Raw genomic sequence first — 14,994 nt, 5'->3', positions numbered from 1 at the left:
GTGTGTGTGCAGCAACAACGCAGATCTTGTGGGTCTTAATTCTTAAGCCAGTGTTGAGATGAAGGATGCATGTCATCCAGGTCTCACACGGTATTGTATTGCCGGCTAAATTGCATTATCACTCATGAGGAGATGGTGTGGGAAACAACGTGTTCCCGAATCAGGTGCTGAATGAAAAGCTGGACACATGTGACGTGAGCGCGGTTCAATCCAGGCAAACTCCATAATGTAAGAGGGTCCAGATCGGTATTGTCTCAGTCTGGACGGTCGTAGTGATCAGAGGTTCCACTATAATACCACAGCTGGTTGAGTAGTGTGTTGACATAAAGAACAGTTTATCTAGTGACCCACTTTTATGAAGACAAACTGTATTATATGGACAAAAGTATCAGGACGCATTGATCTCAGGTGATTCATCGTTAATATTCGGCTGGGCTAGAAATTTGAATAGTTGGAATAAAATATGCTCTTTACCTCTTCTCGTGAAATGATTGTGACAATGTGATTTATTCTTGATAAATTAAAGTGTAACTTGGACTCGTGTAATCATTGTACGTGGTCAAAGGTGATTACTGATGTGTCAAAATAGGAATAAAAAGAGGAATGTGTCTTAAAACAAAAACAATCCAACTTTATGTGGAAGAGTGTATAATGAGAAAGGTCATAATATAAATTTATAAACACTTTAACTCAGTGTTTTTCAACCTTGGGGTCGGGACCCCACATGGGGTCATTTGGAATTCAAATGGGGTCGCCTGAAATTTCTAGTAATTGATAAGAATAAGAAAAAAATTTAAAAAAGAAAAAAAAAAACTTACTACTAAAAAATATATAGTGAGTTGACAGAAACAATCACAATACATAACAGACATGAAAACTGTGAAGCTGAAACTGAAGCACTGTGGTACCGTTTATCTATCAAATGTTCATTGTGGTCAGTTTCAGATGCTGCAGCTCTTTCATAATTCATAGTTTGAGTTATAGTTTTTTCAGTATTAATTGTCAGCCTTGTAAATCGAAGCTGGACTGACTGTACATATCCTGACTAAGGAAAATAAAATTCTCACTTTGTGCAGTAATCTACACCTGGCTTTTCTGCCTCCGTCCAGAATAATATACATTATATAAACTAAATGTTGTCTAAAGTTAACGTTTATTTGCAACATAGTATAGCAAACTATTACATGATCAAAAACAAATAAATTTTTAGCAAAAAGAAAAGTCTCTGTTTTGAATGTCTGGGATCACCAGAAATTTGTGATGTTAAAATGGAGTCACAAGCCAAAAAAGGTTGGGAACCACTGCTGAAGTTTTTGTCACATTCTGACCATAAATAGTAATTGTAAACCACAAGTAACTGTTTTCTTCAAGTCATATTTTCAATTAATAGGAATGTGAAATCAGAATAGCTTTTTTGGCTTCTGTTTTTCTTAGCCCATGATTTACAATTTCAACATAAACACAAACACACTTAAATATAGACCTAATGTAAACAAACATTCAGCTAGAAACAAGGAAAACAATGAGTTGAAGAATAGTATAAAATAATTATAAATAATTGAGTAGATGTGTTCAGAGATCAAGTTTATAAAAAATATGTTTATGTATATATTATTTACAGTGAGGATTTATATTGTCAATATGTACAGAGTGCAAATTGGTCAGAGTTTTATACAGTGAGTAGATGTGTACAGAGATCCAGTCTATTAAAATATATGTTTATGTATATATTATTTACAGTGATGATTTATGTTGTGGGGTTCCAATAGGATGTAGGAGTGATGTGTCACAATATTCTTATTCGTGTAGTGCATCACAACTGTGTTAAATAAAATGAGCAGAGTTTTTTTTTTCCATTATACAGATATATCTGCATGATCTTTTAACCCTTTCATGCATAGTGGTCACCACAGTGGACAGTTATTCTACTGCTGTTCTCTTATATATTTGTGGGTTTTGTTGTTTTAGTTCCATATCAGCCAGCACAGTGGGCACTTATGCACCATCCCATAATACACTGACATTCATACCATTACTGAAACTTTGCTGTTCTTGATAAACCTGATCTGCAGTAACATGTTTGAGTGTAAATAAATTGCTCTAATAATTGGAAATATGATAAAATATAAGAAAACATCAGATTAGCTGCATTAAAAATGTTTTTATTTCATAGTTTTCACACAGTATATCACTTTCTGATCTTGTGTTGTAAATACATGGTTCTTTGCTTCAAAAATTAAACACATGGTGTCCAGCTGAGTGGACAATTTTTGGAATTCCATGAAAAATAGGTTCATTAAAAAAAAAAAATCAATTGCATTGTTTTTTCGTGCCTAAAAAGGAACACTAAAAACACTCAGGAAAAAAAAATCTTGACTAAGGTTCATGAAAGGGTTAATATTGTCTTGAAGAAGTAAAGGAGAATTTATGTTTTATAAATGTCAATGTATACGTCAAATACTATATAAATGAAACCAAATGCTTGTAGATGAAGTTTTCCAGCAGCTGTGTGAAAGAAATGGTCATTTTATTATTAGATATAGTATTTGTGAATAGATGATATAGAGCTTCTTTTGAAAATCACACAAAGAAATGAATGTTTTGGGGCAGAGGAGGAGTTACATGTGGCAGTAACACCCCTGATACTCACATCCTACTTATATTTTATTTTCTAGACCATATTTAAATCACAGCATTTGATTTTATTGGATCTGCTCATTGTGGCTGCTCGTGCTCACATTAGCCGTGTCTCCTGTACTCAGAACACTCTGCTAAATCAAGATAGCCTCTTTGTGTTTGACATCCATAATCAGTGAGGGAAATTATTCAATTAACCCTAATTAACACTGTAATATTCTACAAAGTGCATGAAGATTAGCTTTGTGCTTTGGCTGTTTCTAAGCATGTTCACACGCACTCTACAAGCTCATCTATTGTCTGGGAGCAGTTAATTAAGGCTAAATTTGCTAATTGTTCATTTGTATTTTTCTTATTGGCCTGTCATGATAAATCACTGCGCGGTAATTCATCTAGCCGCATGTACTTCATCTTTGTCGTATAGGAGCTCGTGGTTGTGGGTGAAGATGAAATGTTCATTGTTAGCATCATCTGTCACACTGTGGGAGGAGAGTGATGACACAGCTGTGATGTACTTGTGCTTTACAGTACGAGGCCTCACATCCACACTCTTTTACTACGACTCTACTGGGTTGGCTTTCAGTAATAAACCCTACGAATCTGAGCACTTTCATCTACCTGTGTCACATGATCAGAGATTATTACAATTCTGATACTTAATTAACCCATAAAGACCCAGTAGTGCTACCTTTGTGTCAGTTTCCACATGATTTTTTTTTTCTCTTTTTAACCTTTCTTAAATGATTTATCACCATTTATTGTAATATTATCCTGTGTATTTTGCATTTTTCAGGGTAAATCATGTCTTTTTCCCTATTTTTAATTAGCTGATCATGTAAATTGCCCATAGGTGTGAATGTGAGAGTGATTGTGATTGTCAGTATTCTCTGAAATATCGATGACCAAATCTGTGGAATAATCTAAGACCTGAACTTCAATCAACATCTACTTTATTATTGTTTAAAAAGCATCTGAAAAGGACTTTAATTCATGAAAAAATATAAGGCTGTATATCACTTGATTTGTATTTGATGATTTGTAATGTGGATGACGTTTTTATTGTTTTTACTTTAGTCTATTATTTCAATTATATTGTATTTAAACAAAAAACAAAACAAAAAAATGTTTGCATATATTGTATTGTTCACTTGTCATGCCATATATGTCATACTGTGTGGAAATATGGGGCAATGTGTATAAAACTAATATAGACCCAATAATTAAACTTAAAAAAAAGCTATTAGAGTCATAAACAAAGCTGGTTAACTCCAGTCAAGTAATCCACTTTTTGTAGAATCTGGTTTTCTAAAATTTTTTGATATTGTATATTTAAAAACAATAGAATTTATGTTTCGTGTTAAAAGTAAAAATCTTCCTCTTTGTATTCACAAAAGTTTTAAGTTAAGAGATGGAAATTATAATTTAAGAGGGATGTTTGTGTTTGAAAAATGTAAAGTAAGAACAAACGTTAAATATCACAGTGTTTCTGTTATTGGTGTCAAGCTATGGAACGAATTGAAGGATGAAGTGAAATTGTGTAGCTCACTGTCGAGTTTCAAAAAGACTTTAATTTGTCAAATTCTGAAGGGCTATGAAAGTAATATGATTATAAAGTGACTTATAACACTGAATGTAGTATAATTTGTGTTTAAGTATTAATCTGCTGCAACTTTAGGTGTGGACTTAGGGTAAGGATGGGAATAGGAGAAGCAGAAATAAGCCTCTGGCTTCAGCTTCTTCGTTTTTCAGTTACAAATTGTGTTAATTTTATGTTTGTTTGTTTTTTTAATATGTATGTGTTTTGTATTTAACTGAAATAAACATTCATTCATATTTTTTAGTTCTTTTTTTTTTGTGTATTGTTCATTTCAGGGGAGGTATTCATATAAGCCTTTTTTTTTTTTTGGCTTCTAACCTCTCCTGCACAATTGTGTTTCTTGTTTGAATGTTTTTTTTTTCCTTTGCTGTTTTTATTATGTGCAAATAAATAAATAAATAGTTTGTCTCTATATGTCAGCCCTGTGATGAACTGGTGACATGTTCAGGGTGTACTCTTCACCCATAAGTAGCTGGAATACACTCCAGTGACCCCCCGTGACCCTAGTGAGGATAAAACAGGTTCAGAAAGTGAATGAATGAATGTAGGTATTCATGAAAACTCAGTGTAAATTCAAAATTTATTATATCAAAACAGAGAAAATTGAAGAAAAACTGACTTTTACAGCAAACATATCAATAATTGAACTAAAAACAAATGTCTTCATCCGCTGTCATTGATCCAACTTCATGGGTTTTACTGGTGAATCAATGTTGTAGAAGATGACGGTGTTTCCACGTTCACTACGGAGCCTCTGAACGTCCAAATGGGTCATATCTGATGACCATGAAAAGATGAAAAATTGCATTTTACACCAATTATTTACATGTATTGATAGGATTAATGGATCAACAGGTGTTAAATATTTTAGATTTGTTGATGCTTGTGGTCGCGCCAGTGGATGTTTTGGTCTTTATGGGTTAAAAAAAAAAAAAAAAAAAAAGAAAATGCTGGATGCCTTTTTTTTAGTTTCCCTGCATCATATCAACATCGTGGATCACCCCAGAGCCTGAACACCATCCTATGTAGAACGCTTTTCTCTAGTGCCTCCTATTAGACAAACAAATCCCAGCACCTTCTTTATATTGTGAGTTCAATACACTCTCATCTCTCTCTCTTTCTCTCTCTCTCTCCTCTGCAGCATGCCCAACCATCTCCCTGCAGCATGTATTGGCTTCGGCCTCTACCAATCGTCTTATTGATCCCAAATGAAACACTGAACTCATCAATACGGTCTTAATGCGAGTTTGTTGTTCAATCACTTGCCATTTAAATCACCCAGCTCAAGTCCTGCAAGCTATCTGTTTTCTGTCATACACTGCACATCTCACCAATTTGCTTTGTCATTTTGGAAGGAGTATGCAATTATCATAAATATCTTCCCGGTGTTCACTTTGTCAAGCCCACAGGGTTGTATGTGATCGGGAGGTTTTTTTTTCTCCTCCATTACCTTTTATCCTGTGCTTTTCTCTTAGCACCAATACTTACGATGGCCTATTCTTACATCTTAAATGAGGTTTCATGAATGTCACAAATGAAGTCAAAGTGCAACCCCATTGATTAGGCTGGTAATTAAGATGTAAATGTGGTTGTGGGCTGGTGAGCGATCACACCTGCGATAATAGCAGAGTGCTGTTAACATTACCAGGGGTCTGACTGCCATGCAGCGCACTGCCTTATCAATGTTTGGAGTGATCTTCTGTTTAAGTATAGGCTCCGCTCCTAATTCATGCTGTTTGCGAGTGCTGTGCTGACACTGGCAGACACTTGGCCACAAGGTAATGACGATTTTCTCCAGTGGGTGCAAGTCTTTTCAGATATCTGCTTAGTGAGAGGTGGCTCTTATATTAGCCACCTGGTTAAACAAAGGAGCACAGGAAGATGTTAAAGTCCAAATGAGGATCACCTTAACTGCCAAGTTCAATGAATGTCGCAGTATTTGTCATGGTGACAGATTCACAACTCAGTTTGACAGGACATACATGAAGCAGTAGACCAAGAGGACCTACAACACAGTACAAGATGTACTTTATTCAGGGTTAAGCATATGTATCTTAAGCCGATAAACAGATTTTTTTTACACATTTCACACTTTTAAGTAATGTTTCACACACATTTTACATAATATTTAAAGTCCTTCAACAAGTATTTAATCATTATTTTATTTTAGTTTAGTCATTAACCATGATGTTTTGATGTTAAGACACTGAACTGTATTCTTATGACCTTATTAAAATGTGGAGGTCTGTGTTTTCCATTCACTGCTCAGAACATTGTTGGTGACAGAGACGAGTTGTTGGCAGGATGAAATATCTTACTGTTGGAGTTTTTCAAGGGTTCAGAGAAGAAACATTGAGTTGATTTTTATGGCTGCATGTAATAATTATTTGTTGCCCATGACAGTGTCCACAAATGTGTTGTTTTTTCGACAATCCAAAGATATTAAGCTTATTCTTACAAAGAAGTAACTAATTTAAGAATTGTGAATGAGCTTATGGACTGAATAGACTATGGACTGGTGTTGGAAACACATTCCAACCAATTAATCATTTATAGTGGTGATTAATTTAATGGCTGACAACTAATCAATTAATTGATTACTGATAATTATTAGAGCTCTACAGATTTTCCTTTAGTGGAGCTGTTTTGACAAAGTCATGCATCATGTGTATTACACAGAATTTGTCTTCTCACCCAAATTTGTTTTTCCTACTTTTGCTCTTTTTTTCATTTCACAAAGTCAAGAAAAATGTCTAATGTAGGTAACACTTTATTACCATGAGCCACTGAAGTTCCACAGACAACTTGCATTTACAGCTTTGTTGGGGAAACCAAACGTATCACATCCCTTTTTGTGTGGAGAGCAGATGTGAGTGTGGTCTGGATTTTAGGTAGACGAGGCATGTGCAGCCGCTGGCAGTCTTTTAGGGTTTGGGCGCTCACACATTGGTGTTAACAGCTTAGCTTCAGTGCCAGGTAGAGAATGAATGACACGGGGCAGGGTGGCACATCCTTGGAGATGTTTGTCAGGAGATGTCCCTCCTTTCTGCATGTTTACACTCACAGGGGCCACACTTGGCTGTTAGCGGGGGAGAGAACTGGGAAAACAGCCGTCATGTGAAAGCCAAGACTCTTACTGTGAATATTAAAGAGAGACAGAGAAGGAGGGGGGGACAGAGAGAGAGAGAGAGAGAGAGAGAAAACCAGCTATCTGGACAAAACAAAGCTGGGTTTGGAGAGCCCGGAGCACATAATAAGCACGGCTCTTTCACTGCACACCCAGGGCACTCTGGAAAAGTAGGGAGGCCGCTGAATGGGAAAGGAAGTAATAAAAAAAGCAAACTTCTTTGAAAAGAGTCCTGTGTGTGTGTGTATGTGAGCCCATATGCATGCGTATGAGTGTTTGCGTGCAGCTGTCTGCCTGAGTGATGAGTATACATGACCTACCTGTAGCAGACGTTCTGGACATGAGATACAAGCTCCCATTTGACCATAGACGGCATAGAAGTATTAAAAACTGTCATCAGAGACAGTGGGCGGATCATTAGAGCCTTCTGAAAAGGTAAGAAAATCTGTGTCGTGTCCCCTCGCCAGACGTTTTGATGGGAGTTTAAAAAGCAGCAACTTGCCAGACAAGACGAGCCAAGAGGTAGGAGGCGAAGTAAAAGGGCAGTGGAGCTTGATGAGAGAGTCTGATTGCCATTCTGTCTGACATGCAGCCTGAACGAGCTAAGAAGCAACAGTGTGTGTGTGTGTGTGTGTGTGTGTGCGTGCATGCGTGCGTGCGTGCGTGTGTGTGTGTGTGTGTGTGTGGTTTGACCAAACACCCAAGCAAACACAAGAATGGACGCTGAAGTGTGTAGTTTTAACCCATAAAGACCCAGTGCTACTTTACTGGCATTTCTCAACTCTGTTTAATCTATTTAATTTAATCATTCTTAACTGATTTATCATGATTTATTGTAATATTATCCTCTGTATTTTTGCATTTTTTAGTATAAATCATGTATTTTCCTATATTTAATTCACAGATCATGTAGATGTTCATAAAAGCTCAGATTATAATTGAGGGTCATTGTATCAGAAACAAAGAAAACTGAAGAAAATGTGACTTTTTTCAGTAAAATTTATAAATAACTGAACATAAAATAAGTGTGTCCATCCACTTTCATTGATCCAACTCCATGAGTTTTACTGTTGAATCAGTGTTGTAGAAGATGACGGTATTTCCATGTTCACTACGGAGCCTCTGAATGTCCAAATGGGTCATATTTGATGACCATGAAAAGATGACAAACTGCATTTTAAATCAGTTATTTCAACATATTTATAAGTTTAGTGGTTCAGAAGTTATTAAACATTTTAGATCAGTAGATGATTTGGTTTTCATTGGCTGTTTGGGTCTTTATGGGTTAAAGCATTTATCCTAAATACGTGTGTTATTTTGTGGTATGTAATCTAAAAGATGACGTCAGTGCAAGTTGAACATAAATCTAAACTGTTTTAATGCTGATTTTTCAGTTAAATACACAACAGGGGAAGAAGTTAAAGGTGAAGTGGCGGCAGAGCTGTAACTTCACTGAGTTTTACCCCCCGAGGTCGTCTTTTCGCTAGTCATCAGGGACCTGACTTCTGTGACGTCCCATGTCCGACTAGACTTCTACAAGTGCGGTAAATAAAGAATGACAGGCCCCACCTGACTCCCCCCCTCCTCCTCCTCCTCCTCCTCCTCCTCCTCCTCCTCTCTCTCTCTCTCTCTCTCTCTCTCCTCTCCACTTACCCCCAGGCAGGTTTCAGCCCTCTTCACCCTCTCAGCAGAGCAGTGCAGTGAAGGCATCCAACAATACAGCTTTAACCAAATAACAACTCATTTCCCCTTTAGATCTGTGTGTCAAAAGATCTGCCAGATTTTCGTCACACTACAGAAATTTTTATCCTCCATGTTTTATCATGTGGTCGCTGGGTAGCTAAATAACACACTTTAGGAAAACAAAAAAAGAGACTCTGCCTCTGACACGCACACACACACAAACATACATTTAGAGCTCTCTTGTGTGGTCACAGGGAGCTAAAGAACACACATGCAAACACATGAGAAGACCTCACATTGAGCTCGCGACACTGTACTTTCCAACAGATTGCTGATTTTTAACCACTGAAACCTCAGTGCAGTCTAATGTGTGTTTGTGCTTGTTTTAAAGAGCAATTAAGTATAGAAAGGCGTCACGTTTAGCACTTTTTTTTCTTTATTGGGAATATGCAGAGGCATAAAGGAAGCACAGGGTAAACTGAAGTAGCCATTTGATGAATTTCATGCTACCAGACAGACTGTGGAAAAAAATACAGTCCATCAGCAAACCGGAGTCAAATCTATACGTCTGAAAATGTGTACAGGAAGAGGGAGATTGGAAAAAATTTAAAAAGAGGTGGAAGATTAATTAAAATCAAATCAAATGTATTTATATAGATTCAAGATTTAAAGTGTTTATTGTCACATGTACAGTAAAGAAATCGGCTTCCCTCTACAATGAAAATCATACTTTGCCATCCATACTGACTGTCACAAGAATTTAAGATAAGTATGAAAATATAAGTATAAAAACTGAAATAGAATAATGTAACTAGGATACTACAACCAAAACAAAGTAACATTTAAAAATGGCATGGAAAAGAAAAAGAGCATAGAAAATATAAAGACTATAAATTACTATTACTAAGAGAAAAATATATATTTACATAAATGTGTAACATCTGGGTAATTGTTCAAACTGTCAGAGGTAAATGTGCAAAACTGCCTGAGATAAGTGAGATGTCAAAAGACTGTCAGAGATGAACAGTATGATATATGTATATATAAAGAGCATACAGGGTCACATCATAACAAAAATTATGTCATTTTACATTTAGAGCTGGTCTAAACCAGACTCTTACACCAATTTATAGAAACCCTACCGAATCCTCCAGGAGCAAACACTTGGTGACAGTGGAAGGAAAAACTTCCTTTTAACAGACAGAAACCTGGAGCAGACCCTGACTCCTGGAGGATGGCGGTCTGCCTTGACCAGATGGGGTTAAAGGAAGAGAAAAAGAGAGAGAGAACTATGGGTAGACACATGGATGCACAGTAAACTGAATGACAACTGTTAAAAACTAAAATAACTGGTGTCAGTATAATTACCGATAACTAGAACAAATGTCCATAACTGTTAATACTACTACTACAAATACAAGTACTAACTATACTACTACTGCAGCTGTAGTACAAATAATAGAAACCACTACCATCTATGTAAGTATATAATAAACATGACCACAACTATACGGATAAATGAGTGATGATAGTGATGAAGGCAGGAGAGGAATCAGCTCATGCGTGAGGGAAAAAAAGTGTTAAATGTATCAGCTACTGGGTTCGGAGTGTGAACGATTTCATTATGTGCCTGTAATTGAATCACGTTAGTGCTTTGATATTAATGAATGCAGATGATCCATTTCAATACCAAGCACCAACAACCTGCAGGAGTGATAACTTTCTGAAAACAGTCTCCACTGGTAGCTCTTCCCAGGTGGTAGACGGCGAGTCTGGCAGCCTCTGCTCCCATCCCCTTCTCCTCTAGCTGCAGGCCGATCAGGGACAAGCTGGAGATCAATAGCTTGCGTTTGCCCACAGCAGCCCCATTTCTCAGCCGGGACACTGATGCTAACTATCAATAGCAATAAGGGGCTGTCTGAGACGCAGTTAACTGCTGGCCAACCAGCACAGCTGTCTGGCGGCAGTTGATAAACATCTTGTGCCCAGAGTCGAAGCGAATAAACCACTTGATATGTTTCAACTTTGTGGGTGTATTTACTGTAAGAACGTGAGCTTTTTTTTTCTTTCTTTTTTTTGGTTGTGTTTTACGTGACGTGTCTGGCTCGGTGGTTACCTGCATGCTGCTTTGTTGTGTGGTTGCACGACTTTTCCCAGCTTGCTTTGTGGCTGTGACACAGACATCACATGTGTATCCTCTGTACATTCTGTGTTTACGAGCGTGTGAAGTAATGTAGGGATAATTCAATGTGTAATTTTTAGTTTTGCTTCCAGGTTCTTAAAAATACATAAACACTCAGCTTTCGGGGGGTTATGTCTGTAATTTCTTCAAGATGTTTGGAGTGTTTGGTTCCTCTGTAACCTCCAGTCTTAGTGATGTGTGTCGGTGTAATCCAGCTCCATTCTGTGAAACATCTAACGATCTAAGCATCTCTCCTCATCTAAATATCATTTGTCAATGTCATATGAAAGCAGAATGTGTTTTTCAAGAATACGAAGGAGCTAAAATAGGAGTCTTGGTGGTCATCCAGTACCGTGGTGTTTCTCGTTAATGCAACTCAAGCGAGCATGTTTAATCAAATACAATCAAGTGAATTTGTATCATAACAATTGGAGGATTTAATGATTGCATCTCGGTGAATGTATCTGTTCAGGAAAAAAAAAAAAAAAAAAAGCGGGTCGCGGGGTAATGAGAAACAGGCAGAAAGTCTCGTCAATTAAATTATCTTCGCATTAAAACTGTAGGTGCAGTAGTTTCGCCTTATATTTGTGCATTTGGTTTGTATTTGACCATTTGCAGTTGCTAACATGTATTTATTTAAACAGACTCTTTCTGTAAATATGGGATAATATGTGATGATTAACTTAACTGTGAATTTGTTTTGTTTCGCTCAGTGAAAATGCAAATTAATGCTATTATTTAAATATACAGTTATGAGAAAAAAAAATATTACAGTGCAGAAATCTATGGCTTTTGGTGATCATTACTAATATTATTATTTTTTAAAAATATATTTAGTCTGAAATTAGGGGAAAACGATGCAACAGGATGCTGTAGATTTCTGGCTGAGTGCTTCCCACTTGTGCTATCTAGTTTCCACTTACTCCAGTTGGGACAGGACACTGCTGGCTGCTTCGCCTCTCTCGCTAATAACTGAATAACTGTGTGTATGTGTGTGTGTGTGTGTGTGTGTGTGTGTGTGTGGGGGGGGGGGGGGGGGGCTCTTAGGCAGGGATCCTTTGGCACACTCTCTGAACACTTGTACACTTGTACCTGGGCAGCACCAGCTGTCATACACACACACACACACACACAATGGGCTGTGTGTGTGTTGCCTTTAGTAGCACATGCAAACGTACATTCACTCTTATAGCGTGGACATGTGTGTGAGGGGCCGGTGACCTCTCACACCTCTATGACCCCCCCCCCCCCCCAAATGTTTGCTTGTTTTCTCTCAAATAAGGCAGGAGTAAAGGGGAGGGGGTGGGGGGTTTGTAACTGGTCTGTAACTGCAGCTGAGATCATGTAAAAACAAACACAGCCCATTGATAGCGGGTGATGCTGCAGGAAGTTGTCAGGGGGCACAATGGGGGGAGACAATCTGCGGGACAAGTGGTGGCAGGGCTGCTGGAGGACAATAGAAAGGGTTTGATCTCTTAATTAATGGAGGCTATTCTCTGCTGCTGCAGGTACTGAATTTTAATGCAGGCAATTTTTCAAAGGGGTTTCTTTAGCGGCAAAACAGACTTCTAAACGCTGCATTCTGATCATCCAGCAGACAAAGTAATCTGAGTTCATGTTAAATCATTGTTACTTCACTTGAGCTTTTAAATGGTGAATCTCACTGAGAGGATAGTTTTTTTTTTTTTAAGACTATTAAAATATGAGGATCAAAAGTGAAATAAATGTCTCAAGTGATACTATAAAAGCCATTCTGAAAGACTTATTTTCCATTTGGGTTATTACTTTTGGAAAACTTGGACAAAGCTGTACCGAGTCATTCAGTGACAGTATGTGTGACTTGATACAAGGAAAATGTGGGCCTATTTCTTTATTTCTTTGAGCATGAGGCCAGCTTACAACAATCCCTTTAATCAAGCTCCTAATCCTTTTGCAAGACGTCAGCATGCCATGAATAAGGCCATGCACATCTTGATATTTGTTTTGCAAAGGATAGGGGTCAAAGGCTTCAGCGTTTACTGTTTATAAAAAAAAAAAAAAAACAGGAAAAAGAAAGATTTGACCTCCTGCAATTAAAATGTTACCAATTTCCCAACACATATTTTTATAATTTTGCTTTAATTTAAGATTTTAAAAAGTCAGTGAAGTAGAATGTGCTTTTGAAAGCCAGAAAATGGGATAAAATGTTATATTTGGCTAAATAAATGTAAACTGTAAACTGTAAATCAGACAAGTTGATAATTAAGCTGTGTAATAATGACACAAGCTGTGTGTGACCTCATGTGTGTGTACCTCTAGGTTTTGCCTGTTTTCCCATCTTCCTGCCCCTGTTATCTCTCTCTCTCTCCTCTCTCTCTTTCTCAGACGCACGCACGCACACACACCGACGCACACACGCACGTGCAGCTGACCCAGATGAAGGCCTGATCCAGCTCGTTGTAATTCTTTAGGCATCGCGTCGAGCAGGGAGCAGGACCGTGAATAGAAACCCACCACGTGTTGAATGCGGTGTCACACAGAAAAGGGCTTTCTAGTTAGAAATACACTGAATGAGGATCACTAACAACTCCGGTTTGGGAGATTCCCCCGTTTAACTATCACATTATGCGGTCAAACGCTCAGTGTTTCTGTGCTGCGATCAATCATGGCGTGTCAGTGATAATAGTGAATGATGGCACCCAGCCGGATATGTTCTGCACTGCATTGATTGCGCGTAACAGGCAAAATGCGCACTTTTTATGCGTCAAAGGCTTCTGTCACATCTGCAGAAAACAAAGCTTTTTTTTTTTCATATTGACAAACAGCAAACTAGTTACCAGGCCTTTATTATTTAATTAAGATGTAAAAATTAGATTAGAATTTAGTGATAATATTAGTTAATTAATAAAACATTATTAGTTGCTTTAAATGTTTAATGTTTTAAAACTTAGTGAATTCAGTCTAAATAATATTTTTCATCTGCAGCTGAATAACTTTAACATCCTCTGAGTGGAAGATTCTATTTATTTATTTATTTATTTATTTATTTATAATGCGTTTGTACTTAGTTATATCTGTTGGGTACCCCAAACTGTGTCCGTCTGTGTCATTCAGCTCATGATTGTTAACACTGTATCCTCACCGTCCCAAATGAATCCCATTTAAAATGTCTCCCGCTCGGCTGGACTGCAAATCACCCTGTTTACAATCTCACACCAACACTCACATCAATTAACTGCCCATTGATTTTCCCGCCCGGGACATTACAATATTGCAGACCCCTTTTTTTTCCCTCTCCCAGCAATTTCAAGTTTGGTGCACATAATTGCATGGGCTTTTTAACAACGCGCACATACACGTTTCCCCTCCCTATTAATGATCATTTGCTGTTTGATTTTCTTAGTTTGCGGCTTGCATTTCGATTTGGTAACATTATTAGATTTTTTTTAAGACATCAATACCCACAAATATATGTTAATTTTTTTAAAAAAAATATGGATTTATTTATTTAATTATTTGACATAACGCATATTTAACGCAGATCACTCAAAAGCATCACCAGTATTTGATTTCCTCCCTGCTCTTCCCTTTTTTTTCCATGAATAAGTAAATAGTAAGGCTAGTCGAAACTAAAAGATAGCTGACACAAGAGAGGACCAGATCCATCTAGCCTGCAGCTGCTCTTTAAATATTCAGTGAAAAATAATGGCATCCGAGGCATCACCTATAGTAACATTATTATCTTCATTTCTCAAAATCAGCTCGACTGAAAGCTTCGTTTATCTTTTT

The sequence above is a fragment of the Sphaeramia orbicularis genome, chromosome 3 (genome assembly GCF_902148855.1).
Source record: "Sphaeramia orbicularis chromosome 3, fSphaOr1.1, whole genome shotgun sequence".
NCBI lineage: Eukaryota > Metazoa > Chordata > Actinopteri > Kurtiformes > Apogonidae > Sphaeramia > Sphaeramia orbicularis.
The sequence above is the reverse complement of the archived record's forward strand: the minus strand, read 5'-3'. Positions refer to the sequence as shown.